A 13,324-nucleotide genomic window follows, 5' to 3' on the forward strand; every position below is an offset into this window, starting at 1 on the left:
AAAACAAGGCAGAAACAGCACTCGATCGAGTAGAAATACGCTCGATCGAATGCTTATAAGACTGAAACTTCAAAACCCTCGTGAAACAGTTTGTCGAGACAAAATCAATGGCAAATTCGATCAAAAACGCATTAAAACAAATTTGACAATTGACAAAAACTTGACATGTTGCTATAATCTCTGTATAAAATAACAACATGTAAAAACAACATGAAATTTGAAACAAAACAAAGTGTAAAACATGGCACGGTTTGGTTTTCGAGACAAAACAACAACAAGAGCAATCGTGTAAACAAGACACGGTCCCCAAAGCAACCAAAAAACGCAAAGCAAATTAAAAAATTTCTGCGAGTAAAAAAATGGTCTGCGAGACAAAAATTTTAACCAAAATACATCGTTTCAACGACGTTTTATGAAAAACACATGAAAAATTCACGTGGCCTCGCTCTGATACCACTTGTGGGTTAATATCCGTATACTACCCCTTTAATTGTAGGACTATAACGTAAAATTTACATGTGAATATAGTCATAAAACATAAAAACGATAAAAACGATAAGGAACAAGAAATAACCTCGGGTCCTTTAAATTGCGGCGTAAAGAACAGAAATCAAAGCAGATTTCCTCCTAATCGTTACACCCAAGACTTTGTCCGAGATATGCCCTTGTGCTAGAACAGTGTTCTCCGATTGCCTTGCAATATGGGGAGAACTGATGTTAGTTTTGTCGAGATGAGAGATCTCAGGTTTTTCAGAGGAGAATACTCTTCAAAAACCCTAATTTTTGTTTCAAATGATGATTAGGTTTAACAGAAGGAGGAGGTCTCCTTTTGTTCTCCTAATTCGGCCAAAACCGTGACCCACAAGGGGAAGTGGGCTTCCACTTCCTCTTGATTTTAACTCGAGGTCCGGTTCGTTAAATACTGAAATGTATATGACGGGTTTGTATTATAAATCATTATCGGTTATCGGAAATTAAGGCATCGGCTAATAATACGGGTTAGCTGAATTATTAATTCGTGTCCGACAAAGCGATTGTATAATTATATTCAATATACATTTAATTAAATATAAATCGTTTATATTTAATTTTACGAATTAACTGGTTAATTCGCCTTAGCCCATGATATTTAATCCGTATTAAATATAATATCTCAACATCACATATTTGACTAATTACTAGTCAAATAACTCGGACTAACTGGTTAGTCAATTTTGGCATCTACATGACTGTATTTTCATACCGTCACGTCTCTCGAACGTATCCTATAGGTGTGACTTTTAGGGACCAGTTGATCACCGCCATCTGTATGACAATAACGTCAAACTTATCTAGCAAGCCAACCGTTATTGATAAACGTGGATCAACTGATAATAATACCAAAAGTATGCCCTTTGATCCTTTTAGAGGTTTATAAGTCCTTGCACTAACTGTTAAGGACACCAACCCCAACACCATCTTCCGATTTGATCTCAAAGTCTCCATACTTCCCTACCTCGGTGATCACATAAGCAACCATCCATCTAGAGTTCAACTTCCCGGGAAAGAGTCGATATCGGGAATTGAATAGAAGGACTTTATCTCCTTTGTGCAAGGCTTTTTGCTTAATTCTCTTGTCATGAAGCAACTTTGTCCTTTCCTTGTAAATCTTGGTATTCTCATAAGATTGTAGTAGGAATTATTCCAACTCTTGAATTTGTATCATCCTCCTTTGACAGCTTAATTTGAGATCAAGGTTGAGAGCTTTAATTGCCCAAAAAGCTTTGTACTCTAACTCAATTGTCAAATGGCATGCCTTCCCATAGACAAGTTTGTAAGGGGAAGCTCCTATGGGAGTCTTATATGCCGTCCTATAAGCCCAAAGAGCGTCATCAAGCTTCATGCTCCAATCCTTACGAGTCTTGTTGACAGCTTTCTCAAGAATTTGCTTGATCTCTCTATTTGAAAGTTCAACTTGACCGCTTGTTTGAGGATGGTATCCTAAACCAGTTCTATGTTGAACACCATATTTGGTCAAAAGGGATGTGAGCTTATTTTCATGAAAATGCGTTCCTCCATCACTTATGATTGCTCTAGGGACCCCGAATCTTGGGAAGATTATTTTCTTGAAGAGCTTAGTGACCGTTTTTGCATCATCGGTTGGGGTGGCAATTGCCTCCACCCATTTTGAGACGTAGTCTACGGCCACAAGGATATATTTGTTCCCTTTGAATGTCACAAACAGCCTTTGATAGTCGATCCCCCAAACGTCGAAGATCTCCACCTCTAGTATGCCCCTTTGTGGCATTTCATTCCTCCAAGAGATATTCCCCATCCTTTGACAAGCATCACAATGAAGGACGAACTCCCTAGCATCTTGGAACATCGTAGGCCAAAAGAAGCCCGATTGAAGAATTTTTGCAATGGTTCTCCTTGCTCCATGGTGTCCACCAAAAGGGGATGAGTGACATCCTTCCAAAACTCCTTGAATTTCCCACTGAGGGATGCACCTTCGGTAGAGCCCATCACTACAGTCCTTGTAAAGATTTCGGTCATCCCAAAAGTACCTCATTACTTCGAATAAGAACCTCTTCTTTTGGTTGTAGTTCAAGTTTGGAGGGAGTACTCTTCCAACAATATAGTTGCCATAATCGGCGAACTATGGGGTGATATGTCTCTCAAGTTGTGTTTGAATAGCCATTAAGATATCATCGGAAAAGTGTCATTGATCGGTGTTTCTCTTCTTCATCATGGAACCGGATTCTTGATAAGTGATTCGTCACTACATTCTCGGCCCCTTTCTTGTCTCTTATTTACAAGTCAAATTCTTGAAGAAGCAAAATCCATCTCAACAACCTTGGTTTTGCCTCTTTATTTATCAAGAGGTGTCGAAGAGCACGGTGATCCGAAAAGACAATCACCTTGGATCCAAGTAAATAGGAACGGAATTTGTCCAAAGCATAGACAATGGCAAGGAGCTCTTTCTCGGTGGTATCATAGTTCACTTGGGAAAAATCAAGAGACTTTCTTATATAGTATATATCATGTAAAGCCCTTCCTACCCGTTGGCCAAGAACCGCTCCAATGGCGAAGTTATTAGCATCACACATAATCTGGAACGGTAGTTCCCAATTTGGTGGTTGAATGATCGGTGCCGAGATTAGTGTTTCCTTGATTCTATTAAAGGCTTCAACACACTCATTAGTGAAATGGAATTGGGCATCTTTAAGTAAGAGTTGAGTGAGGGGTTTCGCGATTTTTGAGAAATCTTTTATAAAACGGCGATAGAAACCCACGTGATCGAGAAAACTTATCACCCCTCTAACATTCACGGGAGGTGGGAGTTTCTCTATCACCTCAACCTTAGCTTTATCGACATCGATGCCCTTTTCCGAGATTAAATGACCCAAAACAATTCCTTCATTGACCATGAAGTGACACTTTTTCCAATTTAAAACGAGACTAACATCTTCACATTTTTGCAATACAAGAGAAAGATTATGCAAGCACGAGTCAAAGTCTTTTCCATAAACGCTAAAATCATCCATAAAAACTTCCATTATGGTCTTTAGGTAGTCGGAGAAGACACTCATCATGCATCTTTGGAAAGTAGCGGGGGCATTACACAAGCCAAAAGGCATTCTCCTATATGCAAAAGTACCATAAGGGCATGTGAAGGTGGTCTTGTGTTGGTCATCCGGGTGTATAGGGATTTGAAAGAATCCCGAATACCCGTCAAGGTAGCAAAAGAACTTGTTGGAGGCTAGCCTCTCAAGCATTTGGTCAATGAATGGTAGGGGAAATGATCCTTTCTTGTTGCGAATTCAATTTTCGATAGTCAATACACATACGCCAACCGGTGATCTTCCTTGTGGGTATTAGCTCATTCTTTTCATTTGTCACTACCGTGGTACCTCCTTTCTTAGGTACCACTTGAACGGGGATAACCCACAAAGAGTCCGATATGGGATATATGATTCCCGCATCAAGTAATTTCATAACCTCTCCTTTAACAACTTCTTGCATGTGGGGGTTTAATCTCCTTTGAGATTGGATGGTAGGTCTATGGTCTTCCTCTAGATGAATTCTATGCATACAAAAGTTGGGACTTATCCCCTTAAGGTTATCTAGACTATAACCTATAGCCTTTTCATGTTGTTTCAACACATCAAGTAATTTTCCCAATTGGTTTTCATCAAGTTTGTCATTAACAATCACGGGTTTGGTTTTAGATTCATCAAGATAAGCATATTTCAAATTTGGGGGAAAGGGGTTTTAAAGTTGGAACTTGTACCTCACTTTCCTCACTTGAAGGTTCATTGAGAACTTGCTCCATTTCCATTAAACACTCCATTCTCATGGCATACTCAACTTGTTCTTCAAGTTCACTAATCTCATCATACTCAAACTCCATGATAAATTCTTTTTGATCTTCGGTTTGTATGATGTCTTATATGATTGTTTGCTCTTGTTCCATGGGTTGATATGCTTCCACAAGTATGTTATGTACTAATTCAGATTGCTCATGAGTAAGTTCTTTGTTAGCTAGAGCGGCCTCAAGAAGATCTACCTTCAACTCCCAATGCATATTTTTGGCCTCTCTTGCATCCAAGGCTTTCAATGCTTGTATGGGGTCTTTGAAGAAAGGTATCTCAAGTGGCCCTCAACAAAACAATCTATAATATCCATCTTGCAAAATATCGAACAACTTGAAAATAATTAGAACAAACCTTGAGGAGTTTTACTTCCCTGAGGCAAAGAAAGACACAACTAATAACAATCAAAGAAAATCAAATCAAGTTAGCACCGTCCCCGGCAACGGCGCCATTTTTGGTCGGTCCGCTTTGAGCATAGATTTCGGTTACTTGTCGTTAGGAGAACCTAGACTAAAACAACATTTATAACTTCACAAACAACTCTATTACTAGTAAAGAGGCAAGTAAAGGTCGGATCCCAAGGGACGGGTATTGATGTAGGATTTTCGATTGCAAGTAGTGGTGTCTAGGGGTGTCACAATTTGGGTTGAGATAAGAAGATCACTAAACTAAATAACAATAAAAGTAAACAAGAAAGATCACTAAAATGAGATGTAAACAATTGATTAAAAGCACTAGGGTGTCATGGGTTCATAGGGGATTCATGGGAATTGATCATACAAACATATTCTCAAATTATAAGCAAGAAATTATTGTTGTGATAGGATCGAGTTGGTTTATATCTTACAATCCTAGGAAGGTTTGGGTCCCGGAGCCGAATCAATTAGATTGTACAACACCTACAAGTCGACTTAATCCTCCCTACTCAACTATATGCATGGTCTAATGAGACTCGAGTTGGTTTATGTCTTACAAGTCTCATTGAAAAGGTAAGTGATGGGTAAAAAATGCAAGGATTCATAGGCTCGCATTTCATCAAAAATAACATGTGCATAAGTTGAGATCACAACAAGCAAGCAAATAAATTATGTGAACATATTCGATTAAGCATGAATCATCCCCCATGTTGGTTTCCCCTAATTTCCCATTAACCCTAGTTAAGGAAACTACTTACTCATTATCAAGTTTAACATGTTAACAAGGTTGTCAATCATATCAACAAAGTAAAACATGATGAATAAGTAAAGATGATTAACAATAATTAAAAAGGGATTAAGAGAATTATACCTAATGATGATTCCAAAATAATAAGCAAAGAATAATAGAAGTACTTGATGAATGATTGGAAGGTTGTCAATCCTCCAAATAAACCCAAATAATCTTGAATTACCCAAAATAAAGGATGAACAATAGAGAAATTAAGGAAATGAGATTTGTATTAATGCTTGATTAAAAGTTGATTACAAGATTCAAGAGAGATTAGAATAATATAGACTACACTAAAGATTGATAAGAAGAACATGATAATCTAATTAGTATAATGGGGTATTTATAATGGGGATTAGGTGCACAAATTAGGGTTACTAAGGGCTTAAATGACGATTAAGTCCCTAAGAAGAGTTGAGGAAATGCTCCTCTCGAAGAAAGATGTGAGTCTCCTTTTTGCTAGGCTTTTGAAAATATGCGCATCCCGAGTAGAACAAGAAGAAGTCGGGCTGCACTGGAGAACAATCCGAGCGTCCAAAGGGTTGGGACGAGCGGATTGTGCAGGTGGTGGACGAGCGGTTTGGTGGGTGGGTTGCTCGGATTGTGGAGTTCTTGGACGAGCGGCCTGGTGCTGGGACGCTCGGATTGTGGCTCTTGGACGAGCGTCCCGATGCTGGGACGAGCGGATTCCAGTCCAGTGAGCTTTTTCTTCTTTCCTTCTTTTCTTCTTCCAACAATCCTCCGGGATCTGGTCGGAGATGCAAGGATCTTCTTCATCATTGCCCATCTACTACTTTATTTACAAAGGTCTTCTAGTCTTGTCTTCACTTTGATGCCTGGTCATTAGATTCGATCAATTTAGCTCTATTTTGACATGAAAATGCAAGGTTTGCACTCCTCTCCTACCTAGGGAACAAAGCCTCAAAGAATATGCAAAACAAAGGACTAAACATAGTAAATGACCCAAATATGCACTAAAAAAGCATAGGAACGAGGCTAATTCGGGGACTAAATATGCACAAATATTGGTCACATCAGGGCCTCATAACATGGTTATTCTCCATCGTTCGTTATTGGTTTTGGGCCAATTAAAGTGGGCTAAAATGGAAATAGAGGATTAACCGTTTAAGGGTGGTTCTATGCCATTTTATTGATTTTCAGGTAATAAGCGTAAAGAGCCTTTAATTTTAACATTGTCGATTTCCATTTAGTCATTAATTTTGAGCCTCATCATCGGGTACCCGTAAGGCTAGTAGACAACTTTGAGGTGTCGACAGAAAGCCCCACATTGACCGAGTCTGAGTAAGACGAAGGACAAAGTAGCCCGGTCGGGGCAGATAAATGATAAAAAATGTACCTGGGCCTAGGGATGGCAGTGGGTCGGGGACCCGACCCAGACCTTGAGGGTCGGACCCTAATGGGTCGGGTATGGGTCTCATTTTTTCAGACCCAATGGGTATGGGTCGGATATGGGTCTTAAGAAAATATTTCGGGTCCGGGTTCGGGTCTAAGTTATGAGACCCATACCCGACCCTTAGACCCTTTATTATAAAAGAAAAAAAAATCAAAATCACAACTTTTCTGAATTCATACTGGCAGACCGTAGAAACCCAACTAAAGTCTCTTTCTCTTCCCTTGTCCCATACTCTTCTGACAATACCACCACTCCACCACTGACACAAGAAAACCACCACCACAGCACTGATACGCGATTGGCAACCACCTCTCTAATAGGCGGCGACCGACAACCACCATTAACGGCAGCCAACGACGGTCAGATGGAGACGGCTATCAAGTACGGTATTGATTTTTGGGTTCCGAGTTTGATTCTTTCACATGTATTTGGATGTAAAATTAATTTAGGTCTTCTTTGTCTTTCTTAATCTCTTTGGTATGTATATTGGATTTGGTAGTATACAATAGAGATTAGTAAACTCATAATGTTAAAGTAGTATGAATTTTTTTTTTTATATTATAGACCCCATAGCTGTTAATCATGTCACTAAAGTGGCTGAAACTCGGACCCGCGGGTAGACCCAGACTCTACCCTTACTCATAGGGTCCGGGTATGGGTCCTCAAATTTTAGACCCTTGCGGGTTTGGGTCTGGTACGGGTCCAAAGGAAAAATCTCGGGTCCGGGTCTAGGCGGACCCTACCCAGACCCTACCCATTGCCATCCCTACCTGGGCCTCTTATATTACCCGTCTGGAGTAGCAGGATCTGGATACTGGCTTAGCAAAACTTTGTTTTACTAATCTGGAATAAAGCTGGTAAAACTATTTTTCACTAATCTGGAAGCTGGCATGGCAAAACTTTGTTTCGCCGGTCTGTAATCTGGTAAAGCAAAACTTTGTTTTGCTGGTCTAGAATCTGGAATAGCCAAACTTTGTTTAGCTGGTCTGGAATCTGGTGTAGCCAAACTTTGTTTAGCTGGTCTGGATCTGGTAGAGCGAAACTTTGTTTCACTTAAGAGTGTACCTGCAAAATATGATTTCACAAGCTCGAATGCGTGTTAGGGCCCGCCGACCGAGGATTCAAAATTTTATTTTGAAAATGGATTAGAATGTAAAATCTGATTTTACAAACTAGGATTTGCAAAATTTTATTTCGCAAAAAGGCAAGTTCAGAAAATTTTATTTTAAGAACTCAAATGCATGTCAGGGCCTGCCGACCAAAGGATTTGAAAATTGCAAAATTTTATTTCGCAAAAAGGTAAGTTCAGAAAAATTTATTTTAAGAACTCAGATGCATGTCAGGGCCTGCCGACCAGTTGATTTGAAAATTTTATTTCGAAAAAGTTGGATTTGAAAATCGTAAAATTTTATTTCACGAAATGGCTCGAGATTTGCAAAATTTTAGTTCGTGTAAATAGAGAGGTGTAAATTTTTTATTTTATAAAAGCGGATTTAGAACCGTCAACACACGTACACGGGTAAGCAATAACCGGACATATTAGTGTCACCAAATGGAAGTGGACAAGTCTCCTCAAGTTATCATCATTGATCCTGCTGTTTGTCTTTGACAAAGAGGAATGGAAAACTCAATTTACATATTCCAAAATTAATCCACCAACAAGCTTTAACCTTGTTTCTGATTTGCGCATCACACATAAAAACAAAAATTGGAATGAACAAAGCAGCAGCAGTTGTATGTGCGGTAGCCATCGTTCGAGCTCCGGATTAGCGATGAGGTGAGGGAGAACCGTCGGATTTGTGCTGGCTCTTGATATAAATCAGCGAAGTTGTGCAGCTATAGCTGCCATTTGAGCTCCTGATTGGCAACCAAATGATTGATGACGGAGCACCAAAGTAAGTGATTCCTTTTCTTTGTCAATTGATTTTGAAATTATGCCCTTTTTTATTACTCTTCGACTAAATCAAGTTGTGTGCTTGAATAGTGGACTCCATTCACATCCTTGGCTCCTGATGTAGGTTGCGCCGGTTGTTACGGGATGAGATCGGCGTGGGTTGCGCCGCCTTGGCTGTCATTCCAGCTACCAATCGGGGACAAGATGATAATCTTCAATCGGAGTTTGCATGCTGGAATTTCAGATACTTATTTCATCGATCAAGTTTCCCTCCGTATTATGACTTCAGGTTTTTTTCTTTCCCCGATTCTAATTCATTTTCTTAAATCCCTCCATTGTTGCTCAACGAACCTCCAATCAATCGTCACTTTGTGAATGAATGTTTTTTGAATTTCTTGTGTTTGTTGTTGCCCATCAGAGGAAACGCCGATCAATTCGACTATCCTTAATATGGGATGAAATCGGCGTGAGTTGTACCATCATAGCTGTCATTTGATATCCCAAGTTCCAATCGGCAACCGCAGAACTGATGGCGGAGCGCCGTCAAAGTAAGTGCTTCAATTCTATTTTTTTGTCGATTGATTTCTAATTTTATGATCTTTAAATGATTATCTTCAAAGTTTCCACTCTTGCTTAAGCGTTCTATCCTGATTTGGGACAGCAGTTGTGCCGTCGTAGCCATCGTCTGAGCAATAGATTGGCGACGAGTTGACTGATAAAGGAGCACTGGCGGTTGTCGATCCTTGACCATATTTTCTGTTCGATTGTAAGTATTCACTTTTATTCATTGATGTCAAATTATTGCTTTTCTTTTACTGTACTATTGTTACTGATCTCGTGAATCAAGTCCGGTGCTTGATAATGCGATTGAACTGATAGCATAATTGTGACGTTAATACAAATAATGCATGATATTGATGATGTATAATGCAAACAGTATATCCTGACAATATTAATGATATATGCTCATGCATGATGTTCACTTACGACAACAAAGACTACACTAGCCCATTGACAATGCATTCTTTTCAAACTAGACCACAGACACATGACACATCTCATTTCTAGTCTTGTTAATTTTTTTTAACCAAAAACATGCTACTGAGCATGATCTGGGAAAAGGACGGAGTACTCTAGTCCTAGCTGCTTAGGTGTTATGCCTATTGAATCGTCACTACTTTGTAAGTCCTTGTAACTTTTTGGTCAGCGATGTCATCTAAATGTTGTCAAACATATGCGCTGAGTGTTTACCTATGCCTCTGGTCTTAACTGAAACTCTTCACTCTATTTTCCGGTTACTTTGGTTGCCCCCTGTTACTTCAGGTATTTTCCTGTGTCAGACACGCAGCAGCCACATAGCTAGCACACCTGTTTTATTTTGTTGTTTTCTTCTCCTTTTTTTTCTTCCGACCCAACCAGGTTGTGATTGTGCCAATTTGTTTTCTTATTTTTTTTGGTTTTTTGCCTTGGATTTTGAGATTTATATTGTAAAATGAGTTTTGCCCTCTTTACAGTAACAAGCTCGGCTAATTACCCAAAATTAATACTATAGAAATAAAATACTTTTGTGACCGTATAAGTGTAGTGTACATCCACCAAATTCTTAAATGCTAAACGAGGGTAATAAATGGAATGGAGTAGAAGGGTCTATGGTGTTAGAAGACACTGGAGATCTGTGTGCCTCTCTCACTCACCTAAATGAATGAAAGGGTCATCTCAAGAGGGATGGAGACAATGTAACTATGGGTTGACTCATTAGAGAGATGAAAAAATGACCACTCTACAATTTTGATCGCAATTTTGACTGGAATTGTTTTTGTCCAATGAATTCCTGAGAGCTTTGAGACTTTTGATATTGTTAGTTGAGATCTTGTGAATTTTTTAAGAGCTTGAAACTGGATTTGATTGCAGCTTTGGCTGGATTTTTTTTTTCTTGTGAAATTTTGAGATTTTTGACACTGGAGTTTTATCTACTTGAGATCATATTTTTTTTGTCTTTGTGTTTTCTTGAGACTTTCGACATTGGATTTGGATCATTTTGAAATATCTTATCTGGTCTTGTGAATATTTAAGTTCATTCTAAGGGACTTGTGGCCACCTCTCTTGTTTTAAGGGCATGGAGTGTGCGCTCTCGTGTCTTATTTGGTATGTTTGGACACGAGTGTACTAGGAATCTGGTTTGACCTTCGGGTCTGAGCTAATTTTCTTGCATCAATGCGAATGGATGACAATATTTTCTAAAATGGTTGATCATATGAGTTTGTGCTCATCTGGTAGTCATTTGAGATATGGGAAGTTAGACAAATTTTGTAGAAAACAATTGTGCTTATTTGGGAAATTGACGAATGTGGTAGTCATTTGAAATATGAAATTTAACGACTGAGTAGAAAGATAGAGTCTCCAAACCTAGAGGTCACCTAGCTAGAGACATGGCGATCAAGGAATTATCACACCACAGAGATGGAAAAGATGGTCAAATGCACTCCCTCGTTTAGGCTGATTCTAAGAGGTTAATTAATCTACACTAAAAAGATACGACCTAAAGTATTTCAAGTCTATTCTACTAGTTAAGGGTAAAAAGTAGAACAAGTGACTAATAAAAATGACATGTGCTCATCTTTTCTTTTATTTGACTTAAAAAGGACTAGGATGGTCCTATGTGACCAGTGACATTTGACTGAAACTATACACCATTTGGTAATGTCAATAACAGATTTATGAGGTTATGAGATTATACGAGTGATTTTTCTTCTTTTAATCAGCTTTTCCATGTCTTTGAGCTTTTGGCTACGGTATCATTGTCATTACAAACAGCCTTAATTTTCCTTGATTTCGAGGGATGACAAACGGAGCAGGATTTCTTAGGGTCCTTGACTGAGGTATAAGAGTTTCGACTATGGTTTGCTATATATTAACTAGTCTTCTTGTACCCTTCTCTCGTCCCAAGCTGAAGTGGCTATTAAATTAGGATCTTGTTTACTCCCTATACCGGATCATGACATCTTAGCTTTTAGAAAACGATTTTATTTCTTTTATAACAGGACTAGAATGAAGTAAAATGGTGAATGCACCTGTACAACTCCCTATAATGAAAATCTTATGTAGCTAATGCTAAGATCTGGATGCAAGTGCCTAATAACTCTTTTTTTTTTACTTGATCAGGTACTAACTATAAATGTATGCAAAGGATGGCACTATATGCAAATGCTGACAGGAAACATATTGCTGCCTTGATACAGGATATAAGGTAATGCATGCTCTATATGAGACATCGTCTGAGAATGAAGGATTGCTATGTTGAATGCATATGACGAATTACCTATAAGGCTATAACCCATGTTTTACTGATGATTGAATGAACTGAGTGATGCATACAAGACTAATGCAGATATTGAATTTTGTTTTTTTGGCATGTTACATGTGCAGGACTAGACGGACTAAATATGCTGGACTCTGGACTAGCTAAATGCAGCACTTATTCAGTTAATGGTTGGGATGATGTGCCTATGTATTGTCCTAGATGTCCAAATTATGTATGCAAGCATGCTTACTGATGGACGCAACGGTTAATGGAGGTAAGTTTTTGTTTATGCAGGAAGGACTCAGTGTGCTACTATAAGTGCTATGCAGTGTCGACATAGTGTAGTTACACGTGATGCTTTTTATATTCACTAGATGAAACGTAAAGTGTGTAAGGACTCACTGCAAATTTTTAATGTATATGTACGTTTACGACGGACTGAGGTTACTGTTTGTTGAGACGCACCTTTATGGCTATATGTATATATTAAACCTTTTTTTTTCTTTTTTTTGCTAATTAATAATACAGTAAGATTATAACCCACAAGACACATAATATCGACCTAACAAAGGTTCTACGGGATCTATGGTTAGGTTTGGGTTAGGAATTGGGTACTCACAACATTAAAATACCCTCTACCCTCGCTTTTGTGCTCACCCAGTCATATGGACCAAGCGAGTTGCCAAAACACGTCATGAGGTGGAAAATAAGTGTAAGGCCTAGTCGGTCGAATGGACCTTCTAAGTATACATCGTACTTTACCAAGGGTGAATAGTGGTAGCTTCAGATGGCGTAATTTTGGCTTACGGAGAGCCTACACCTTTTTTGTCTTTATATACAATATATATGAAAAAGAAAATAAAATAAAAAAGACCAAAAAAAAAAAGAAGTCAGAATATGATCAAGAGATAAACGAAGGAAACCAATACCATACCAGTTATGCAATTAAAGACAGCCTATGTAAAACCACTCAATTTAATCAGACTTCTTTAGTCTTCGTCATAGATCATAAATTTCCTTCCACGAAGCTAAAATGCACCCGATCAGTTTGATTAAATTTGACACACAGTATGATGAATGGGTGAACACGACTCGTAACAGTTACAACCTTAGTCATATTTATTACGGAGTACAAATTAAAATAAGTCAAATAT

General features: G+C 38.6%; 1 long non-coding RNA gene across 2 annotated transcripts; it reads left to right on the forward strand.

Moving 5' to 3' along the window:
- The first annotated feature begins 8,489 nt into the window (after nt 1-8,489).
- LOC141623848 (uncharacterized) lies at nt 8,490-12,716 on the forward strand. 2 transcript variants are annotated; one of them, XR_012533672.1, is made up of 6 exons: nt 8,490-8,870; nt 8,994-9,158; nt 9,288-9,417; nt 9,531-9,635; nt 12,032-12,116; nt 12,296-12,716. It is a non-coding gene; the product is annotated as an uncharacterized LOC141623848 (long non-coding RNA). The 2 variants fall into 2 exon arrangements; XR_012533671.1 differs by having other exon boundaries at nt 9,534-9,635.
- Nucleotides 12,717-13,324: the final 608 nt, after the last annotated feature.

The sequence above is a fragment of the Silene latifolia genome, chromosome X, assembly GCF_048544455.1.
Source record: "Silene latifolia isolate original U9 population chromosome X, ASM4854445v1, whole genome shotgun sequence".
Classification (NCBI taxonomy): Eukaryota; Viridiplantae; Streptophyta; class Magnoliopsida; order Caryophyllales; family Caryophyllaceae; genus Silene; species Silene latifolia.